Source organism: Carettochelys insculpta, chromosome 5 (genome assembly GCF_033958435.1).
Source record: "Carettochelys insculpta isolate YL-2023 chromosome 5, ASM3395843v1, whole genome shotgun sequence".
Classification (NCBI taxonomy): Eukaryota; Metazoa; Chordata; order Testudines; family Carettochelyidae; genus Carettochelys; species Carettochelys insculpta.
The window spans coordinates 25,392,545-25,412,935 of NC_134141.1; the positions used below are offsets into that span (position 1 = coordinate 25,392,545).

At 40.8% G+C, this 20,391-nt stretch overlaps 1 protein-coding gene across 2 annotated transcripts in view; it reads left to right on the forward strand.

Annotated features, from left to right (window-relative positions):
• The first annotated feature begins 1,160 nt into the window (after window positions 1-1,160).
• Window positions 1,161-20,391, forward strand: part of APBA1 (amyloid beta precursor protein binding family A member 1) — a 142,375-nt gene continuing 123,144 nt past the window's right edge. For both annotated transcript variants that reach the window (XM_074994794.1, XM_074994795.1), the window contains exon 1: window positions 1,161-1,315. The gene's annotated coding sequence lies outside the window, so the exon portion shown is untranslated. The remainder of the gene's footprint in view (window positions 1,316-20,391) is intronic.

Here is a 20,391-nt window from a genome sequence, read left to right on the forward strand (position 1 = left end):
TGTGTCATAGGCACTACACTACTACCAAATAACAGAGAATCTCCACCAATAAAAGATGCTTTGGGGCCAGATAAATGAAGTTCTAGTCCTGCTACTACCGAAATTCTGAATTAACATTAGCATAGTAACAATGATTGTATTCTCAGATAAGTACTGATTAGTTATTTTATTTTTCTTCCAAGAATCTCCAAGCACTTTACAAAACACTACTTAATCATTTTAGCTTATGTGGCCTATAAAATATTATTTTGCACTGTTTCAAACATCTTTAAAAATCTCCCTCTTTTAAAAATTGAATACTTTGATCTTAATAATTAAAGTCTTGGAGACTACCTCAGCATGGAAAAAAGGAATGCCCATCCCACACTTCCCACATCTTCCCCAATATCACACCACATTTATAAACAAAATTAATGTGTGCCTACATGCAAAAGGTGAATGCATATAACTAGTGGCCCTTTTTAAGAGTACTATAATTGGAGGCAAACTTCTGTGATTTACGCACAAAACTTAGGCAAGTGTAGCCTCAAATCCAGCTGCCTAATTGTTCATGAAGTTTTGGCACACCCATTTTAAACCTGTCCCATAGTTCTAAATTTTCACCCATTCAACATTAATCAAGGGTTACTATAGTTGACCTTTCAAAAAAGAGGACAACCTCGAAAAGGACTGTACTGTATCTGTATATCTCCCCACTCATGCTGTATTAATATACTACATAGGCAACACCACATTAATACAACGTGAGTGAGGAGACACTGATACAGATTCACTCGGCAGGGGAGTCCTCTTTTTATATGGAACCCTAACATGCAAGAGGTGGAAATGTGGTGTGAGGAGGGGCTCGCTGTTGGTTATCTTGCTCCGATCTCCATCTGCGGCTCCTGCTGGTGAGCAGGGCTGGTGCACGCTCGTGTTGTGGCTGGGAGAGGGCCTGCTTGCATCATGGATATAGCTGCACGCCCGCCCCTGCCGCAGCAGCAGGAGGGGACTGCACGCAGCTCCTTGCACCCCTCCCGGCCCCCTTCCCTGCGGCTCCCTGCCTGGCGGGAAGAGACAGAGCCTCAGTCTGTCCCCTGGGCCGTCACGCGGCGAGAGGCGGGGTAGGGGCGGAGCCGCAGCGGGGGGCTGGACCCGGCGCTGCGTGCCGGTGGCTGCGGAGCTGCAGCCGCGGCAGGAGGAGGAGGAGGAAGATGGTGGAGCTGGAGGCGGGAGCCGCTGCAGGGAAGGTTCCTTGCCCGCCTGGCTGCCCTGTTCCCCGGGCTCAGCCGCGCGGCCCTGCTTGCTGAAGGAGCCTGCGCGGACTCCAGCCAAGGTAACGAGGCGGTTCCCCGCCAGCTCTGCAGCCCAGCGTGGGAAGGGGATGCTGGGGTTGGGCTCAAGTGGGGGGACATAAAGGAGGCGCGGATGAGGGGGATCCGGCTGGCCGCCAGTGCATTTGCATGTGGTGCTGAGGGCAGGGGCTGAGAGCGGGGGAGGCTCACCGAGAGGCCTGGCTGGCTGCACAGGGCTCCGTGGGGGTGCGGAGCGGGGAGGCGGGCTAACCTGGCTGAGCTAGACAGGGGCTATGGCATGTTTTCCCCTCCCCCGCGCCCCTCCCCGGATGCTGCGACTGAAAGGAATGAGGTGGTGGCAGCGCCAGCCTCCCAAGGGCAGCGTGTTGTGGCAGGCACTCGCCGTGTGGAGCATGCCCCGGTGGGATGGGAGACAGCAGGGCTTAGGGGAGCGTGTGCGAGATTTCCATGTCTCCCTGAGCTGCAGGGAAAGAGAGACATATGTTAAGGCCTTAGGGGCCGGGTCTTGCTGCAAACGGTGTCAACAGCAGTAGTGATGATGCGTGAGGCATTTTTAATTTTTTTGGTGACAGGTGTGGGGGAATTCATTGCTTTGAAGCCATTTATGTGGGTGTATGTTCTTCCTGGAGCTCATCCGTTACTTTCCTTTGATTGAAAGCGTGGGAAAAGCTTTGGTGGGTGGGGGTGGGGAGGAGACCAGCCACTGAGCGGAGGCAGCGCGTGGTCCTGGTAGAACAGGGAATGAAGATGACATTTCCTGTGGAAAGTGCTGCTGGGCTCCTGCTGACAGCTCCAGCTTTGCAATTTGATGCCAGGCATAGGAGATTGTTCCCATCCCTGGTGCATCGCAGGGTCTGTGACACTTGCCTGTCTGTCTCTGTGTCTGAGCAATCATGGGGATGAGAAGCTGGTGTTGTCAGATACCACTTTTAGGGAGCAAAGCTCTCATGATCTGTTCTTGCCCTAAAGAGCATCTTCTGAGATGCTGGTGCAGTCAAGGCTATTGCTTGGGTAAATCGCACACCTGATGAAGCAGGTCTTTGCCCACGAAAGCTTATGCTCCAAAATATCTGTTCATCTGTAAGGTGCCTCAAGACGACTTGTTGTTCTCGAAGCTACAGACTAACACGGCTACCTCTGTGATACTCAGTCATTGCAGATATATGTCTTTCACCTTTCTTTCTGGGAAGCTTGGCCTTGCTGGTAACGAATCAGTGCAGTTTGTATTGCTGTCATTACATAGAAATCTGCATTTCGGGAAGATACCGGGGACTTATGTCTGAGTGTTCAGAAAAATGAGCTAGGGTTCCACTTTTTGTGGGTTTTATTAGGATGGGGAATTTCAACTTATTGTATTATGCACTACAGATCTCTGAGGTTGTCATAATTGCCCATGAACTAAAACAATGGGAGAGAAAATGTGCTAGAAGGTATTGATATTTCTGGCTCTGCATGTATTAAGAAAGAAGCAGGTGTGGGACAAACAAGGCATGTGTCATTAAATTTTACCCTCATTGCACATTATAGCAAGTGATGGAAAACACATTCTACCATAAGTATTTTAATACTTCTTTGTTGAGGTGATTCACAGGGTCTCAATTAACATGCTTTGGAAAATATTCCAGTTACAATACTTTAAATTCCACTGCATTGCTGGCAAAATCTGAATGACATGCCCCTGTCTGTGGCTGTCATATCTCCAGAAACAAATACATACCATATTGTCATCAACAGTGTTTGAGAAATAAAGGGTAAACCTTTTAATTGGTTGCCTACAATGAGGGTCACTTATAGCTGTAATTTAAATTTGTGAATAATTTCAGAAACTCAGGCTATCAGAAATCTGCTTATTATTGTTCCATAAATTTGCAATGCTTCAGATGAGACTTTCTTTGCCTGATCAATCTGTCAATCCATAGCACAGATTTTATTTTCCTCTTCTAAACTTCTTTCATTCCAATATGGAATTTGTTTAAAATGTCACTAAATATAATTATCAAAGATTTAGGGATAAATTTTATATAGAAACAATTTTTCAAATGTTGGGTCAATGTTTGTATGCTAGTTCTATGGAACAATTGTCTAAAAACAGTCACCTAAAAAAAAATTAGTAATCTTTTTCCTATTCTGAAACTCTTGCCATGTAAGAGTATGCAATCAATTATTATTTTTGTTAAAAAGCATTGTTATCAACTGGTGGTACTGTATGTGTATGCTGAGAAGTAACATTTTTAGTAAACTGAAATGAAGGAATACGTGAGCATTTTCATCCATTTTGAGTTTTTTAAATGCGTTTTTAGTTTAGCAAGTATGAAGTATATTGAGAACTTGGTTGAAAGAAAAGAGCGGCACTGTGTTTTCTGGGGAAAAAAGTATGAAGTAATGAAGTTGAGAATCTGAATTTATTTGGTAAGTAACGGGTAAACAAGGCTAGGGGTACGGTATGAATCCCGCAATTCACTGGACTGAACTATTGTTCCTTTTTTAATTGTAGCTTGCAGCAATACATTTGTTTGGCAATAATGTGCTGTGTTCACTTAAAATAGCAGTAATGTCTTTGACTATTATTCCATCTTCTAGCAGATGCAAAGGCCAGCCTTTTAGAAGGCTGTTAAAGAAAAAGCTATCCATAGATTGACCCTTCGGTTATGCAGGCAAAGAAAGCCAGGAGAAATGGATTTTATTGGAAGGTATCCATTAGCTAAGAAAGAGAGCTGTTTTGAGAAGGGAAGCAGAAATCTTTTTTTAGGCTTCCTTTCAGTTTCATGATTACTTTTAACCCAATTCCACTGAATGCTGTACATAGTCACCCCCCTCAACTATCTGTCTATAATAAGTTTTGTAATTCACATTTCAAGCGAATGAGGGGTAAGTCTAATGTATTTGTTTTTAAAATTGTCTCAGGATATGTTTTCACCATAGATTAATCGCTCTGAAGGAGACATTATGTCCTATGACACTGGGTGCAGTAGTGTAATGTGGTCAGGTTGTCGTGTTTGAAATAGCTAGAATCCCAGGAACCAAAGAAGAAAATCCTCTCATGTTCAGTACTTTATTCTCCTGAGACAGATAAAATTGATTTAGATGTAATTCAAAGTGAATGATCTTTTGGATGAAACCTTAAAACATGTTGCTTTTGTGTGTTCCATGTGGATATTAAAGATGCCATATCACTCTCACAAGAGAATTGTATTCGTTGGTCTCCTTGCTAAAATAATGAAGGACCTTATTGAAAACCATGAGAAGCATAAAATCTGATTTATCTCTGTGCGATGTTAGTTAATTCAGGGCTCTTAGCCTGTACCTTGTCCCATTAAACTAATACTTTAATGTCAGCTCTTGTACACATCTGTAACATAAAATAATATTTACTATGAACCCCACAACAAACTTCAAAATGTTTAGATACACTTGAAAAATTACACTTTTTTGAATTTTTTAATTTATGTGAAAAGTAACACCTACTGTCATTAGAACTGAAAGGCATGAGATTAGGGAACTGTATATCTCAGATTATTTATATTGTGTATTTAACAGGGGTAAGTGTATAGTCAGTTTCACGGTTTTAGTTTTGCCTTGTGTCTGAGTGGGCCTTTAACCCAACAACATGGCAGATGTAATCAGGAAGATGGGGTGACTGTAAAATTACAAAAATTGTCAGGAGGCAATACTTTCACTGTGCAAGTTTCAGGGCAGCTTTAGCACCTCAAGCTTACTCTGAAATTATAAAAATGATTGTAGATTTCAAGTTCACAGTCTCTCTTCAAAATGAGGGACAGAGCTTCCAATTCATATCTTTATGCCTAGGTATCACAGACCAGTCTTGTCTTCTCTTACGCATGTTATATAGTGGACTAACCCCATTGATGTAATGGTGTTAATTCAGTGTAAATCAAGAATAAGTGAAATGGGAGCCAGGACCTATTATGTATAGCCAAACAATGGATGATGTGCTATGTACTATAGTATGTAAGGTCAATATTATAATAGTTAAGAGAAAAGTAGCTCTGAATCTTATCTACTTGGGATTTAAGTTACATTATTAATGCTATAGGAACATGGTATTGTGGTAGTGATGCAAATTTTTTAGTTAATATGAGGTTTAGTAGGCTACTCTCAGTTCATTCACTTCCAAAGTGGAACAAAATAGATTGTGTGTGATGTAGATGGTATTGGGTTAGGAGTGTTTGAAAACAAAGGATTGATTAATCTTGCTTTATAGTATAGATTGATTTGATAAACCAGCTGCTAAGAGCAGTGTTATAGTATTTTTCTCTTTTCACTGTGAGAACTCTTTCTCATACAAGGCTGCATGTTTTTTATTTTTACTGGAAGGACCCAGAGAAGTATCCTTGTGTGCTGCTTCTAAAATGGAAATTAAGAATTTTCTTTTGCATTGTTTCCATTACTAATGCACATGGAGACCTTTGTGATGATGTCAGTTCTCCTAATTCTAAAACAACCTTCCTATATTTTACTGAAGATGAAACAAGAACAAATTATAATTATAGAGTCTCAGAAGTGAGAGAAGGAAAAAGACATTATTGGTCACCTAGTGTGTGCCAACATAAGATTGTCCCCTACTATTTTTCTAGTGCGTTGTCTAGTCTGGTTTAGAATGTCTTGAGTCAAAGGGCTTTCCCCACTTCTCTTAGACTGTGGTAAACTCTTCCAGGAGATATAACTGTAAGCAAGCTTTTCCTGATAGCCTGTAGGATTGCTTAACTTGGGGTTTATCTACACTTTTTTTTTTTTAAAGGACCCTTACTTTCCAACCACACCACCCCTGCATGCCATGTAGACACTGCCTTAGAAAGGAGACGCATCAGAAAGAGTATGATAAAAATAATAAATGGCAAATTTCTGTCTCATTACAAAAGCATATGCAGACATTCGTGGAGATTAAAAGGGGGTAAATTTAAAACTGATAAATATGTAAAAAAGAAAATACAATGTGCCTTTGGATTGTGGGACTCCTTATTATCAGACAGACCCATCAGAGTCCTCCGATGGGGTGGCTGTGGACCCCAAAACAGCTCTCTGCTCTAAGGTTATGGTAGACTCCCTTCCAGTTCTGGCCTCCTTGGTGGTATCTAAGTCTCTTTCACTAACACCCAACTGGCAGCAGTGGTGGTCAGGCCTGCTCTCCCCAGTGGCTGAAGAGGAGGGTGAGCAGTAGCAGCAGAGGTTCCTCTTTCACAGCTGCCCAGATAGCAGAGGCTGCCTGAAGGTTGAGCCACCAGAAGATTAGTGGCAGTGGTCAGCTCTTGACCCACTACCCTCTGAAGAGACAGAGCGGCCCCATCTCTGACTACTTTTAGCTGAGGTGAACAGAGCTGCTCTGGGGAGGGTGGCCCGATCTGGCTATATGCTAGTCCAGGAATAGATGTGTCATACTTTCCACAGTCTGCTCTTCATGGACTCCATGCTGGTGTGATGGCACCAACTCTGCTTTCAGGTACTTGTAGTTGTCTGTCCTACCCTGGCATGTTGTCATTGGTTCCTCCTTATCTGATTTGGAATGTTTGCTCATAGGTACAGCTAGTCGGAAAAGATGGAAGAAATATATAATTGACACTTCAGAATATTTTTTTCACTTTTGCATGGATTTTAAAACTAATTAACAGCTATATCTGAAAGAGCTCAATCAACAATAGATGCCTGCCTGCAAGACACAGAAAACAAACTCAGCTATGTAGGGCTTGTCTAGACTAGAATTAAGGGAACATTTAAAAATGTTGGCTTATTTTTAACATGTAGTAGAACCTTTAGAGTAGGAAAGCCAAGTTGTATTTTAACATGCTTATCTGGTCAAGGTGAATCTTAGCAAAGAGAAACACAACTTGCACTGTCTACTCTAGGTTGAAACAAAAAGCAGTCAAGTAGCACTTTAAAGACTAGCAAAATGGTTTATTAGGTGAGCTTTCGTGGGACAGACCCACTTCTTCAGACCATAGCCAGACCAGAACAGACTCAATATTTAAGACACACAGAACCAAAAACAGTAAGCAAGGAGGACAAATCAGAAAAAGATAATCAAGGTGAGCAAATCAGAGGGTGGAGGGGAAGATCAAGAATTGGACTGAGCCAAGTATGCAGACGAGCCCCTATAGTGACTCAGAAAGTTCCCATCACGATTTAAACCGTGTGTTAATGTGCCGAATTTTAATATAAAAGCCAGCTCGGCTGCTTCCCTTTCCAGAATGCTGCGATAATTCTTCTTCAGTAACACATACCTTAGGTCATTGACAGAATGCCCCATTCAATTAAAATGTTGACTAATTGGTTTGTGGATCTGGAGTGTTTTGATGTCTGTTTTGTGCCCATTGACACAATGTTCTCTGTGCCTTAAATATTGAGTCTGTTCTGGTCTGGCTATGGTCTGAAGAAGTGGGTCTGTCCCACAAAAGCTCACCTAATAAACTATTTTGGTAGTCTTTATAGTGCTACTTGACTGCTTTTTGTTTTGACAGTGTATAGACTAGCACGACTTTCTCTCTGTTACTACTCTAGGTTGTTAACACTTTTTTTTTTAAATATGCATTTTGTCCTAGTCTGGGCAAACCCTTTGAAGAGAAAAGTGAAGATAGTGAAAGTAGAAGACATACCCTAAGTATATAGAAATACTGAGCATCATTGAGGGAATGGAAACTTCCAAACCAGTAATCTGCTTTGCCAGAATGGATTCCTGAATGACTGGATCAGCAAGTACATGTTTTAAAAATGTAACTTTTACAATACTAAATGTGGTTGTGAGAGCTGGCCACCAGCTCTGACTCTAATGATCAGACTGCAGAGCTTTAAAGACAAGCAATCTATTTTACGGACTGCAGGGGGAAAGAAACAAAGTGCTTTGTTACTCAAAAGGGAAGAAATGGCATTTCCCCAGGATTTTTATCACACAAGAACAGCCATACTGGGTCAGGGCAAAGGTCCATATAACCTTATATTCTTTTTCCCAGTAGTGGCCAAGGCTAGGTGCTCCGGAGGGAATGAACAGAACATTGCACGACCAATCCACTGTCACCCCTTTCCAGTTTCTGTCAAACCTCTTCATACAGCAATGGGGTGACTGCATTCAGAACACCAAATAAGGCACTCAGGATATTAGCTTTGTTGCTATATTAGCTATTATTACCTCAGTCTCACAACCTTGATGATGATGATTACAAGAAGCATCAAGCTTTATGTTTAAAAAACATCAAGAAGTTCTGAATTTGCAAGAACTTAAGAGCAGAAAACTCAGTTAAAAAGAGAGGCTTTTAACAGAAGAAATTGCCCAATTAATGCTGATATGGAATTAAATTGCAAAGCTATTTGTTAAGTAAAAGGTTTAAGGAGTTAGTTTTTCTTATTAGTAGTATGATATGTGTTTGGTTTTGGTGATTACTTTTATAGAGAACTTCTCTGGTCATGCTTGTATGAATGACTAACTTTTTATGGTCCATACCAAGAAGAGACTATGCTATCCATATAGGCTATGTACTGATTAAGGGGATCTATACAGCATACCAATTTTCTCCTTTTCATGTAGCTAGAACTCAGTGAACATTTTCAATACCCTGTACCAAGGGGTCAGCAACCTTTCCAAGGTAGAATGCTGAAATTTGACCTTTCAACCTCTATGTACAGGCCAATTGACAGTGATGCTTTTTTAAAGTCGCTAATAATCCTACTAACAGCTTCATTAATAAATAAATAAAGATATAGAGCTTTACCATTTAGGTGGTGGTTGGTAGGATTAGCTGGTCTTCACAGGTGGCATGGCTTTGAGTGAGCTCCCAGCTGCATGGGAGAGAAGGGGTGGGACTGAACTTGTGCCTCGTGTGCCAGTGAAAATCAGCTCCTACTGTGGGGTTGCTGACACCTGTCCTATACTTTCATTATAGCCCTGATCTTCCCTACTATTGATCTTTCTATCTAACTAAAACTGCTAAGTAAGGCTAAACTCCAGTTTCGACTCTCAATCAAGGACATGGCTTGCCTAATGTTTGTGGGGAAAAAAGTGAAAAAGAACTGTTTTAGCTTGCTTTGTTATATTACTATCAACAATCATCTGGCAATCACCAAGAGTATTACTATATACTTAATATTGGTTCAGTTATAGCTTTAATGCCTCAGCTTCTGTTCTGTTCTTATCAATGACCTTATAATCATAATAATTACTCCCAGAAGGGTTGTGTATATAGTTTTAATTTGTGAAAAATATGAATTTAGATTTTTCATTAAGGGTCCATCTGTGCTTGCATTCCGCTTTTGAAAGAGGTATGAAAATGAGGGAAATCAAAAATGCAAAGGAGGTGCAATTTGGCACCTCATTTGCATATTCTTATTTTGAAAGAGCATCTTTCGAAAGAGGAAAGCCGGTATAGATGCTGCTCTTTCAAAAGTAAACGCATTAAATAAAGGGAAGAAGGATTCTTTTGAAGATGGGGTTTACTTTCGAAAGAGCAGCATCTACACTGGTTTTTTTTCTTTTGAAAGAAGCTCTTTTGAAATAAGAATATGCAAATGAGGTGCCAAATATGCAAATATGCACATCATTTGGATTTTTTATATCCCTTATTTGCATACGTCTTTCAAACGAGGAGTGCAAATGTAGACGTACCCAAAATGTTTCAGGTGACAACTCACTAGTTACACTGTAGTTTAACTGTGTGAGGGGACTCTTAGGAATTTCTTGTCTTTACATTACCTCCTAAAGACTGAGTGGGATGTGTATTTGCTGAACACTATGCTACTTTGTAATACATAAAGTCATTGTCATTGGCTACTTCAGTTTATTGTAGGTGAGAAGGGACATAACCTCTTGCATCCTGGAACATTGGGTCTATGTAAGCCCCTCCAGTGTATCTTGATTTTTCTCTCAGAATTATTCACTAATTATTCTTATCCAATAAACCATGAATTCTTTCTTAAAGGCAATTTTAGTGCTTTGGTGAAGCCCAAATTAGATTACATATCCACATAGTTTGGATAATGGTAAGCAATATTATTAACTAAGTGACAATGGGGAAGTTGCCACACAATTGTAGTAGAAAGTGTGTATTAGAGAAATGAATGGTAACCAAAATAGCCCTTGCAGCAGATCAGGCAGGGAAAGACAGTTGAAATCTCAGCAGCAAAATTATGATCAGTGGTTCTCCCCAGTAAAATAAAGTTCAAGCTGAAGAAAGTCAGTTGCATGATGACAGTTTTGTTGCCTTGAAGGTACAATCAGCTGTCATGCACCCGTTTTTTTTTTTCTTTTAATTTTCCCTTCAAGCTGTGCACTTGTGCAGATGCACAGGAGAAATTGTAATGCTGCCTAGTTGATTAACAGAGTGCCCACAGCTATGTTTGTGGTTTCTACTGGTGGTGCATAGTCACACTTACCTTAGTGCACATAAAAATGTATTGCACTCATGGAAGGAAAAAACACTTACATGGGTGGAAAAGATTAATGGGAACATTGGTAGGGGAAGGGGCGAACTATGCTTTCAGAAATATCCTGGCCAGTGTATCAGTACAGGTTGAACCTCTCTAATCAAGAACACTTTCATCTGGCAACATCTGTAATTCAGCATGATTTTAGTTAGCCGGATGACCACTTATCATGGGTGTAGCCAAGTTTCCCATGGTCCCATAAAAATTGCTTACATCCACCAGACCTGGTTGTCAGTGTTCTGTGCTGTTATTTAGCTGTAATTTACCCCAAATGTCTTTTAAGAGCCCAGTAAGCAATGAAAGTGTTGGTAATGCTGCTAAACAATATTGCTCTTTGTGATCTGGCATATTCTCTTGTCCGGCACCGGTCAGGTCCCAAGGGTGCTGGATTAGAGTAGTAGTCGCCAAGGAATACGAGGTAAGCATAACTGACTTTTTATAGATGCTACAGTAGCTAGACCTGTGTTTCCTTTCTATAGTCTAGCAAGGGCACCCATTCTAGGCTTCAGCCATTGCCTCTCTTGTCTGGAGAGAAGAGTCTTTCTCCTTCTGATTGAGGTATTTCCAGGCTAAACAGTTCGCTGCCTTCATTCTGTTATTCCCCAGCAAAAGACAGACTCCCCTAAACAGGGCTTCTTAGTGTCTCCCCTCAAAAGACAGTGCCCAAAGTAAGTTACCACATAGCCTTTTCTAAGCAAACACATTTAGACTTTAGGTGAAAGTGTTATGTTGAAAACTTACTAAAACAATCAAAGAACCTATATGCACCTTATAGACTAATGGATATTTTGGGGCATAACCTTTCATGAGCAAAGACCTGCTTTGTCAGATGCATGTCATGTCATGCATCTGATGAAGCAGGTCTTTGCCCACGAAAGCTTATGCTCCAAAATAGCTGTTGGTCTATAAGGTGCTGCGGGACTTTTTTTTTGGTGATACAGACTAACATGGCTACCCCTCTGATATTAAGAACTTATATGCTTGCTAATTGGCTTACCAGAAATCACCTCAACTCTAGTAAGGGCCCTGCTTGGTGATTAGCCTTTCAAAAACCATCCAGGGTTTTATCGCGTGATCACAAATTCATCATGTGTTCAGCTTAGAACCAGCATGCTAGTCCTATGATGCCTCAATGAGCCAAAAGCTTCCAACTCATCCCTAGAGATTGGAACTCCTGTTTTTGCCCAGAGGTTCTGTCCGTTTTGTGGATCAGAATGAAGACATTGGCTCAGTTTTAATTCAGGCCAAAAAATCCATTCTTTATCTATTGTTCTTTGGAGAATCTGATTTAAAACAGTCTATGCAAGCCTTGCCAGAAATGGGGTTAGCTTTCCGGAGATATTACAACTGAGTGACTGTATCCAACCACTCGCCACTGTTCTTAGTTCTGGAGGGCTAGGGTCTGCCTTCCTAATGGAAGTACCTAAATATTGGCATTTTTGTACAATGAGCTCCTAAAATATTTAATAAGGGTTGTCTGGGATGTTTTTATATGTCAAATGCATTTTTAAAGTTGTTTTAAGAAAACGCATGAATGCCTACTGCTGTACAAATATGCAGTTTTATGGATAATCTAAAAATCTTGCAGACTAAAGTATGGTCTGAAGTAGAAAGATCAACAGATGAAATTTGATATGTGGTAAGAGACTCCCAGATGGCAAACCTCCAGGACCAAAATGGTTTTCTCAGCGAGTTCTGTAAATCTTTACACTGTAAACTAGTGATCACATATTTTAAATGCTCCATCATTCTCTTGAATGGAGAAGATTGTCCAATTTTTGTTTTGGAAATTATTGGAAAAACATAAAAATCCAGAAGACTGCAGCTATAACCCATCCAGAAGAGGTGCTCGTAGGCACCCATCATACAAGAGACTTTTTAAAATTTTCTGTACTGATAGTTCTCAGCAGTATTCAGATATCTGGAGTAGAAATGTGGCCTAGTTTACCTGAAGGAATAATGCTGAATTTGCATCCCCTTAGTACATCAGCACAAAATTTTTACAATTAAAGTGACATGCTGTAAAGTCATTCACGCTTAGTTTGAACAGCTTGAAAGAAACAAGTGAATTTTAATGTGTTTGTGGAAAGAGGGAATATGCTACTTATGGAGAAAAGATGAACAGCACAAAGAAGGTACTTCTGTAGACAGCTGCTTGTTGCCTAGAGGCTTTCCATTAGTGTCACACAGTGAAGAAGCAGCAAAGTGCCAATACAGTTGGGAGGAAAGATTAGGTTTGGGGCTTTATCAGTCCAGCTACAGTATTTTGCAGATTCTATGGAGTGGAGTCCTGTAGTAAAAGCAAGTTTTGTGGAGGTATCACTTTGTTTACTTTCTTTTCAAGAAAGTAGTCAGTCAGTCAGATGAATGTGGCTTTACTAAAGGATCACATCAGTGACCTTTCAAGGTTATACAGGTTGAACCTCTCTCCTCTGGCATCCTTAGAATCATAGAATGCTAGGACTGGAAGGCACCTTGAGAGGTCATTGAGTCCAGCCCCCTGCTGTCATGGCAGGACCAAGTACTATCTAGAACATCCCTGATAGATATATATCTAATCTGTTCTTAAATATCTCTGGAGATGGAGATTCCACAACCTCCCTAGGCAATTTATTCCAGTGTTGACCAACCTGACAGTTAGGAACTTTTTTCCTAATGTCCAACCTAAACCTCCCTTGCTGCAGTTTAAGCCCATTGCTTTTTGTTCTATCCTTAGAGGCCAAGAAGAACAAGTTTTCTCCCTCCTCCTTATGTGACACCCTTTTAGATACCTGAAAACAGCTATCATGTCCCCCCCTCAGTCTTTATTTTTCCAAACTGAACAAGCCCAATTCTTTCAGCCTTTCTTCATAGGTCATGTTATCTAGTCAGGCCCTGGTGACTTGCAGACATCTAACTTTTCTAAGTGATTTTTAACTTGTTCTTTTTTATTTTATCTTCTAAACCTATCCCTTTCCCACTGGCATTCACTATGTTAGGCATTCCTTCTTGGGACCCTGGGGACCTGACCAATGCAGACAAGAGAATTTGCCAGAGGTCAATGTTTTCTAGCACATTACCAACATTTCTACTGCTTACTGGGCTCTTAGGAGACATTTTTAGGGGCAAATTACAGCTAAATAACTCCACAGAACACTGACAACCAGAACTGATGGCTGTAAATAATATGGAACCACGGGAAACTTGGCCACACCCATGATAAGCGGTCATTCAGATGACTAAAATCATGCCAGATTATGGAGTTTGCTGGATGAGAGTGTTCTGGATTAGAGAGGTTCAACCTGTATATGTATTATTACAGTACTTACTGATAGCTTTGCAATTATTAGAACATTTATATTCATATGGAATAAAACTCTGACACAGATCCCTCACTTTATGGTCGGTGTTGCTGAAGATCATTTATGTACAGGGTATTATTGAAGAAAATAGCTGAGTGAGACTGAAAAAAAGGAGTAAACTATTTAAAATTAAACCTTACTTTAAGACCCATTGTACACAATTTCTGTGTTCATCATGGTGGTAAAAGATCAAGTGTTATCACAGTCCACTAGTTCTCAAATATTAGGTCAAAGGTCATTAACATCTTTCTGACACTAACATCTTTTCCCCGTTTTTTAGTGCCAATAACCAGATTAGTGTCTGTGCACTGATATTTGTGAATAGTTTTGAGCATTGGGATTGCCATGATGGGACCTGCCTCTGTTAATCCAAACCTGCTCTCAAAGGTAAAATACAAAAATTATGTGGAACTGGAGCTCGGAGAAATGTCATGTTGCCTTGTGTAATTATGCCGCTCAGTCTGTTCCTTTTGGTTGCCGTACTTTTGCTCTGGTAAACTGCTGCCTCCCACATTTGCTGCTACTTGTCTTTAGTCTTGGAAGAATTAGATGTGTTTTAAATAATGATAACAGAAATGTACAGATAGGCTAAGTAAGAGAAATGCTGCCTGAGAACCTAGCAGTTAGATTTAAAGTTATTTGCTTTGTATACTTTGACATGAAGTTTACTATTTGTTTCTTATAAACCTTTAACATTTTAAATTTCTTTGTCTGCTCTCTTTAAATAATTGTCTGACCACTATAATTTCCTGCAAATGTGAAAATTTAATTGATAATTTATTTTAAGCATTTTTATCTTTCAAATATAAAAAAATAAATAAATAAAATCCCCCCAGCTTTTTTTATTGTACACCACCAGACACACCGCCAACTCTGGAACATGCAGGAAGATACAGTCCCTGCTGCATGGAATGTACAGCCTGGGTTTGAAATTTACAACTCTGAAGTTTTGTTCATCTGTTTCCTGTTGCACTCACCCACTGAATCTCCTGGGAATATCCCAAGCATCATGGTTACAACTTCTTAAAAAAGAAATGTAGTGATATCTATGATCACCTGGTGCAGATATAGCATCATCAAATGGGTGGGTGATCTGTGCGATGCAGGGGCAGCATACCAAGCTGAAACCCAGTCTCCATTGCTGGGTTTTGGGTTGTTTTCTGATGAGAATCTTGATCTTTCATGGTGAATCCTGGCAAACAGGTGTCAGATGAATTTGCGTTCTTCCTGTTACCTCCATCTGCTGAATAGGATCTGTCTCTTACCATAACACATTGCCTCCAGACTGTTTCTGCAATAGGATAATGGGAGGCAGATTATGCTGAAGACTTCTAGTTTTTTGGGTTCTCCTACACATCGATGGCTCCAGTGCCTGCTCTTGCTGACGTTCACATCTTTACCAACTGTACAGACAGTGAATTCTCGTGATTCTTTGCTGTTTCCCTAGTGCCCACTTGGTTTTGAATAGTGGCATGAATGTGACCAGAAACTTCCGATTCCAAGCCTCTGATTCAGGAGAAAATAGAAGCAATGGTAAAAGGTGTTTAGGGTCCTATTTTCCAGCTCCAGAAAACCACCCTGAATTAGTTCATATTCGCAAGATTAAAATAATATAATAACGTCTCTTCTTCTTCTTCCCTCCTGCTGCACTGTGATGCCTGAAAGAGAAATTTCCTGCTTGTCATTGTTTAGCTGATTTTTTTTTCACGTTCTCCAACATAATTTTATCCCTACTTAAAAGCCACATCATTATAATGTAAAAACGTACCTTATATACCAGATATTTAAGACTATACCCTCATTGTGATGCACAGCCTCAGTAAGCTTGGAGTTTACTGAAAAAGGTCCACAAAGGAACATTCTCTACGGTGACAAAGAGATACCCTATTGCTGCTATTATAGCCTTGGGACAGCATTATCCTCAGCTTTCACTGGCCTCCTGCCAGAGGGAGGACAAGGTAGTGCATTAAAGTTTTCATGAATCCATCAGCACTGATGTCAAGCCACCCTCTCAGTTTCACTCTCCTTAGGGGCACTTCTTGAGGGCTCAGTAAGGTCAGCAGTCTTGGTCCCTTAATTTTTAGATTCTCTATAGAAAGCAAAAGTAGAGCTATAATTTCCATTTCTCTGGTTTTATTCCACCTTGCCCAGTGATATGACATTAAGTATCTGACTTTCATTCCTCATGGTATTCTCCTTTAGACTGGCTGTCAAGTTTGCTTTTCAGAAATGGATTGAAAATATTTCAAATGGTACATCTAGCCACTGCTGTACATGATCACAACATCTAAATGCATGGAATGCCTGTGACATACCAGGGCTAGAAAGTCAGTACAAATTCAGGTTTTATTGTATATCATTTATATTTGGAACCATAATGTCATGTGATAATAGGATAGCAAAGGGAATAGGAAGTATAGAATTAAATGGAGTGAGGGAAGTTAGAAATAGTACTGTATTTGAAATTAATTTGTCAAGTATAGTGCTAGGCATAATGCTTGTGTATGAATGAGGGCAGGAGCAAAACAAATTGTGAAAAAGCAGCTGTTCCATACGCTAGGATTTGGGATGTTTGTTAAATATTTCATTTTTAATTAATATTTTTGTATGATAATAAGGACTATATCTGTCTGGAGAGCACACGTACACATGTGAGTGTTACATGAATCAGACGGTGTGAGCTTTTTTTCTGTATGAGCCAGGAAGTTTTTTTCAGTGACTTCTTTTTAGAAATAGAGAATCCCACCATGACACACATGAACTTCATTTCTGTAGTTGTCATCTTTGTGCTGACTATGTGATGTGTTGCACTATCTAGTCAGTGAAGGAAGTTCTTTCATTGTTACTATGGTTGCGTATGTGCTTGATGCAGCAGTGGGTAAGGTTTTATTGATTGCTACCAGTGTTCTGGTAATTTATCAATGTCTACTAAACCTCCTTTTTCCTCTTGAACATTTTGTACTGGTTTAAGAGGAGGATAATAGTTGTCATGAGCAGAATTCAGAATATTATTCCTACTTGCATAAGAGAAATTAAAAAAATGAATGTTGCTAAATGATATAGTTTAAAACAAAAACTAAATATTGGAAAATCAAGACATTTGTCATTAAGATTCTAATACAAATCACTTCCTAGATCTCTGGCAACATTCTGCCTCTAGCCATCTGATCCATTTCCACTTCTGTCTTTGTACATTTCCATTTCAGTCCAAAGACTCCTGCTGTCGTGATTATGGCCCTACCAAATCCACAGCCATGAAAAACACATCACGGACCATGAAATCTTTCTTTGGTGTGCTTTTACCCTACAGATCTCATGGGGTGGGAGACCAACATTTCTCAAAGTGGAGTCCTGACCCAAAAAGGAGCTACTGAGGGGGTCACAGTACTGCCACCTTATTTTTGTGCTGCCTTCAGAGCTGGGTAGCTGGAGGGCAGTGGTTGTTGGCCAGGCACCCAGCTCCAAAGGCAGCACGCTGCCAGCAGCAGCAAAGAAGCAGTCTCTCTTGGTGGTCACTCGGTAACAAGCATGACATCTTTATGTGACCCTCCTCCTTGTGAGTCTGTTAATAGCTGAAGTAATACCATGCTATGACACCCTTACTTCTGCACTGCTGTCGTCAGAGAATGGTGGCTGCTTATTAAGGGCCCAGCTGTGAAGGCAGCAGTGCAGAAGTCAGAGCGGCAGCACCATACTATGCCATCCTTTCTTTGCTGCTTTTGTATCAGCACTGCCTTTGGAGCTGTGCTCTTGGTCAGCAGCCGCCATTCTTTAGCTGCCCAGCTCTGAAGGCAATGCCACTGCCAGCAGCAGCTCAGAAGTGAGGATGGCAGTCCTGCGGACCCCCTGCAATAACCTTGTGATCCCCCCTCCCCCACAACTCCGTTTTTGGCCAGGGTCCCTACAGTTATAATACTCTGAAATTTCAGATTTAAATAGCTGAAAGCATGAAGTTTGTGTGAGGCTGACGGACCCAGGTTGTCTGCAGGAGGGGATGAACCTGTGATTGTAGGGGCTAAAGCCATGTGCTCTAGTGCATGAACTAAAAGACACCCCGGTCCTCAGCTGCGGCTGTAGAGCAGAAACTTCACTCTTCATTGTCAGTGGCCGCAGTGCTTCTGGGGTTACATATGATTTTAAAAATACTATGACCGTGAAATTGATAAAAATGGACTGACTGTATGTTTGTGGGACCTTAATCATGATTTAAATCACACATACTGGCAGCTGAACTGCCATTCACTGATTCTTTGCATGACTGGATGCCAGACCTTCCTCGGGTTCTGCTGAGGGGATTAGCATGAAGAGCCCCACCCTCTTGAGCCATGGTTTGGCTGTAGAGAGTCTTGTCTTTACATATTGTAAAACTTGTTGCTTAAGCTTGGTGTGTCCCAAATAATCCGTGTAAATAACTGCAAAGGAAAAGGTGGAAGAGAGAGGACGTGGAGGAGGGGGATTAGCCTACCAACTGTTCCTGGGTTAGGAATGACTTTATAAAGATTTAACATTAGCAAAGTAAAGTGGTACTTTGGCAGTAAATGTCACATACATGCTTAACAGAAAAACACTGTACTCTGCATGGTCCCAGTATGGGCTGGAAACGCCAGCTCTGTCCTCTTGTTCCTTCGAGAGAGGGTCAGTACCCATGTTTCCAGATAGCTTCAGCTCCACTTTCTCTCAAAACCTCTACGTAAATAAGATACCTCTCTCACGAGGTCCCACCCCTCCCCCAGTAAAGTTGGAGCACCTCTTGCCCTTGGAAAGATGGTGATAGGTTACAGAATTAACAAAGGAGCAATTTTCTTCAACTCTTCTAATTCAGTTTTGCAGTGGATCAGATGTGCGGTAAGTTTGAGTGCTTTTTAGATATCAGCTGTTGGGACCGTTTGGCTTGTAGGAGAAAAGTGACAAATGGTGCAGGGGACTAAGTTAAAATTAGTGCCGAACAGCAAGTTTCCTAGTTTTCTAGCATAAACTGTTAGCATTTTGTTAACACCTAATTTTTTTAAAAAGAGCTTTATCCATTATTATTGTATCCCTAACCTTTTGTATCGTTATAACTTTTTTTAGTCTGAAAATATTCTTCTAAAGTATGTATAGGGTGGTTCTAAATCACATAGGAGAAAACTGAATGTTTAGATTGATTAGACCAGGGCTGAGCAAAACACAGCCTGGAGGATCTAGCCCACCAAACTGCTGGATCAAGCCCATGGAAAGCTCTGCCATCTCCTTGCCTGTCCGACCCCTACGTGGCCCTCAGAAAAGCCAACTGCATGGCTATGTGTTGCAAGCCTGGGGCAGGGGGATGTTTCTCACACTTGTCCCAACCCCCAGCAAAATTGTGCAGCTCCTATTAGCTGGTTTCTGGCCAATAGGAGCTGCCTGTCTGCAGAACAGGCAACACAGGAAGTGCCTCTCCTCTGGCTTGCAGCATTCGGTTCAGTACGTGTGGTCACTGAAGCAGGTCGGAGCATGTGTGTGGGTATGGAAGGCAGGAACCCTGGCTATGGAACCTCCTGGACTTCTGACCAACCACTTCTCAGATAAGTGCCTCTCAGCCAGAGCCTACCTTTGTTGTCCTCCTCCCCTCCAGCCCACATAACCCAAACCTTCTGCAACCTTTGAAGACTTAACTCTGAACACATGTAGGAGAGAAGTAAATAGGAATAGTGGGATGACATTCAGAAAAGAAAAATATTTTAAGTAGGGAAGAAACTTCCTGACTGAGATGTAATAGACTGTGGAACTCTTTCTCTAGAGAAGTGGTAGATGCAGTATTGATAGAGAGTTTAATGGTAGACTATACCGAACACTGCAGAAGGTACTATAAAGAACAGTGTTCAACTGATTGACTTAATAGGTCCTTTCCATCTTTGCTGTCTGTCTTCATGGATGATTCATTCTGTTTTATAAGACATTTGTCACTAGATACCAATACAGAGTTACAGTTGAGTTTCCATGAAAACACGTGCTTTTCATTATCTCATAAATTATCTTCCACTGTAGCTTTGCTCTTGAATCAAAGTTTATCATCATCATCATCATCATCAATAACAACAAAGTTGATTGTTTTTATAATCCAAGTGCTGATGGGATTGTTTTGTGTGTGTTGTCCTGATTTATGTATATATTTTAAAATGATAACATGTTGTTTAAAATACTGTAACTTTCCATTCTATCTAAGGGAAATTGCAGTAGTACAGATAAATCAGAAAAACGTCTAATTGGGGGTTTTTGGATAACAAATTCTCTATGCTTTTGTAGTACAGTGATGATGTGAAAAATCTGTGGCGTGCTTGGTTTTGTGTGTGTCTCTAACATTTTTGTAA